Source organism: Marmota marmota, unplaced genomic scaffold, assembly GCF_001458135.2.
Source record: "Marmota marmota marmota unplaced genomic scaffold, marMar, whole genome shotgun sequence".
Lineage (NCBI taxonomy): Eukaryota > Metazoa > Chordata > Mammalia > Rodentia > Sciuridae > Marmota > Marmota marmota.
In genome coordinates this window covers 19720921-19724641 of record NW_026000174.1, presented here as the reverse complement: position 1 = coordinate 19724641, position 3721 = coordinate 19720921, and the positions used below count along the sequence as shown (strand labels likewise).

The window sequence follows — 3721 nt, the reverse complement described above, 5'->3', positions numbered from 1 at the left end:
GAAAAAAATCAAACAAACAAAAAACCAGGATCTACTAACTAGAGAACCCCCAAAACATACTTGATGCTGTCCTTATCTCAAAATAGAAAATATTCTTGATTACTGAAGCAAGTTTGATAGTTTAGATGTATTTATTATGTAATTGCTAGCCTCAAGACACAAATGATATATTTATTAGACCTGTGTTTCTTTATTCAAGGAAAAGATGGGTGGTGGATGGAAGGAAAAGTAACTTTAAAATAATTGCAGATCGCATTCTTGCCCTATCAAACTCAGATGTATTAAGTTTTGAAATCTGGGGTTGAGGGGTGNTGCCCTTGAAGTTTCAATAAAGGCCCAAAAGGACTGGGTTCAGTGAGTTTCCAGATAGTCAAAAGTGGATTCCTGGAAGACGGCTCTCCTAGCAAGGTCTTGGAAGCCAGTTCCTTCCCACATACCTCACCCTGAGCATTTATTCATTTGTATCCTTTGCAATAACCAGTAAACATGTTCCCTAAGTTCTGCCAGTCACTCATGAATAAATTGAACCCAGGGAAGAGACTGTGGCAACATTCTGTGGCGATTTATAAGTGCAGAGTTAGACACTCTGGAGGCCTGAATTCCAGATAGTGTCAGAATTGAAGAGCATTAGAGGACACCCAAGTGGCATCTGCTGCAGAGCTGCTTGCTGGTACATGGAGAAAACTCCCATACATCTGGGCATAGAAGGCTTCTGGATTGATGGTGGTATGACAGCACAGGACCACACACCCCAGGATGAACTAACAGGCATGACTTAACAACCGTGTCTCTGTAGTCTGGATGTAGTACTCAGAAGGATCACGATTTACACTAAGTGCCTGCTGCCCTTTCTCTAGGCAGTAATAATTTCACAGCAACAAACCTCTTGTGAGGAAAGGACTGTTCATGCATGTTAGCACCAGTAATAGCTCATGAGAGGAGGGATGACAGTGACCACCTGGAAACATGCAAAAGCTGAAGACAGCTGTAAATTCCCTTGGTGTCTTCAAATCAGAAGAGAGATGGCAAAGCAGATGAAGCTGCAGGAGTCTCCAACCACAGAAGCATTGTCTAGAAGACATTTTAGATGCAATTTAAGTATGTTACACTTTGCTAAAACATTTTGGAGATTTGTTAGTTTGCACTCTACTACCTGGCAAGCTTGGCTTCAGCTAAATGCCTGTGTTGGTTTTATAGAAACGAGATACAGTTTTAAAGATGGAAAGACTAGCTATAAAAGGGCAAATGTATGCAACACAAGAACAATCATTTTTAGATCAACATCTTACACTTTATAATACACTCACATTTATACACAAATTTGTGTTTACAAGTACAAAAGTCAAAGAACTGCAAAGAATCTAAGCCACTGCATCATCAGCTATATTCAACAGAGCTAATACTGTTGTCCCTGCTCCCATTATCTAAATCTGGAAGGAAATAATAAACACCATCCAACCTGGACTTCACCTTTAGAAGTTGGAGACTGAGTGCAACTCTGCTCATGTCTGAGTTTCCACAGAGCTGAACTGAGATTCCATCGTGTTCTAGGCCAAATCGGCTAGAAGAAAGTCATCCATTGCTATCCAAGTTTCATTGCTGGTAAAGAACAAGCTCCCCAAGGTTTCAAAACCTGAACTCATGGTCTGTGTTTCTGTACTGTTCAACTGAACTTTGCTCTCTAGGGCAGATAGGTTTTTAGCAGCGGAGATTCCTTCAGTTTGGGTCTCTGTGTCTGATGAATCAGTGCTCATGGAAAAGCTGGAGTGTTTCAGGATGCTGCCAAAAGGCAGATGAGGGCTACTGTCCAAAAAGAAGTTTAAGTCTGTCTGCGTTTGCGTGTCAAACATCTCAAAGCCTAGGAAGTGAGAACTTCCCCTATACCTGTAGGGCTGGACAGATGTGTCTGCAAGTAAGAAGTCAGTTTGGGTCTCTATGTCCAGTGATTCCAAGACTGGCTCAGTGTTCATGGTGCTAAGTTCACTCTCTTCAGTTTGAGTCTGGATATTTGAAGCTGAGAAGAACTCTTCAATATCAAAATCTATTCCAGGATTCTGGGTTGAGCCAGATGGCAGCTGGGTGTAAGGCCCAGGGTTTGTGTCAGACTAAAGACTATGGTTATCCAATGTCTGATTGGGAAGATTACTTGACAAGATGTTTTCTAAACCACTTAATAAGTCTATGGTTTGGGTCTGATTATCTGTCATGTTCTGTGAAGGAAGCATACTATTCTGTACACTGAAGCTCAAAATGGGTGCAGATTTCTCAATATCTTGATTTAAAGTCTTAGGGTCATTCTGAGGTAACAAACCACGAGTTACTGTCTCTGCTACTAAGGTGCTGCTTATAATATTGTCTGCAGGAACACTGTATGATGAATGGACACTCTCAAAAATGTCTCCGCACATTCCATCTTGCTCCATCTGTACTTGTCCATGTGTGGGACTTTGCATCCCTCTGGTTTGGGTTTCTCTGGAGATCCCACCTGGCTGATAACAAGTGTCCATAAATGCATCAGTCTGAGTGGCTATAGATGAAGTTAACCTTAGAGCTGGGCAGAAGCGTCTGGGTGTGAACACTAATGGGAAGGGACACTTGAGAATCAAATGACAGATCAGTCTGAGAACAAGATGACACAGAGGAGTCAGGGCCAACCCACTGTGCAGAAGGTAGGAAGTTTTGTGAGGCATAAGACAGATCCATCTGTACATTGATTGAAGAAATGCTGTTCTTCTGACCGGTGTTCCCTAGTTCTTTTAAAGGATTAGACAGATTTTTACCCAAGTTCACATGAACACCAGTACTAACTGGCTCAACAACAGGATTTATAATTTTTGAAAGAGGTATGCTCTCCTTAAGAGAACAAGCCTCTGACTCTAGGCCAAGGATCAGGGTTCCGACTGACAAGGGCACTAAGTGCACAGCACCTGCGGTGGAGCCGGGATCCACACCTAACACCACAGGCTGGGTGGAAGAGTCGGGTGGTAGGCACAAATACAGGCACAGGAGAGAACTGCTTGACCGGAAGTTTAACCAGAGCCACTCTGGGCTTTAGTAGAAGCAAATTCTGAGGATATCTCGGAGGTGTGTGACACTCTGTTTTCTGGCATTAGAGCTGCAAGAATCTGCAAAAGAAGTTACTAATTTTCTTTCTGAAGTTTCTAGTTCTTGAGCATCTGGCCGAGGAGGGGGTTGGGTGCTCAATGGTTCAATAGTCTTATTAGATAACTTCTGGTTTTGTAGGTAGTTTTCCGTTTTCCTTTTTTTACTAGGTGGATCTTTCCCTGTGTTCTGCAGGGATCTCATGACCAGTTCGGTAGATGTGAGACTGTAATGCCGTTCTGCTGGCATAGGGACAGCCACATGTGTACTGGAAGGTCTTGCCACAGTCCTCTGCGTGCCTTTTCAAGTCCCACTTGTTACCACAGGAATTGCTGCACTTGCTGCATTTATGCTTCTCCTCGGCATGCAGAAAACTGAGAGAATGGTCTGTCGGGACCTCTTGGGCATCCTTCAATTGGTCAACAGTAGAATTTTGTATGGTTTTGAAATCTTTTCTTATTGTTGGATTTACTATGCCATCCTGGAGGCGGTGGCTCTTGACCAGGTGCATGTTGAGCGCCCGGCTGTTGTGCAGGATCTTGCCGCAGCCGCGCACGGTGCACAGGATGTTGATCTGCATCGCCCGCTACAGCTCGAGGCTGGAGCAGCTCGCGCCCGG

General features: G+C 43.7%; 1 pseudogene; it reads right to left on the bottom strand.

The window, feature by feature from the left end:
• Positions 1 to 1214: 1214 nt before the first annotated feature.
• LOC107157736 overlaps positions 1215 to 3721 on the bottom strand; it is a 5807-nt pseudogene continuing 3300 nt past the window's right edge.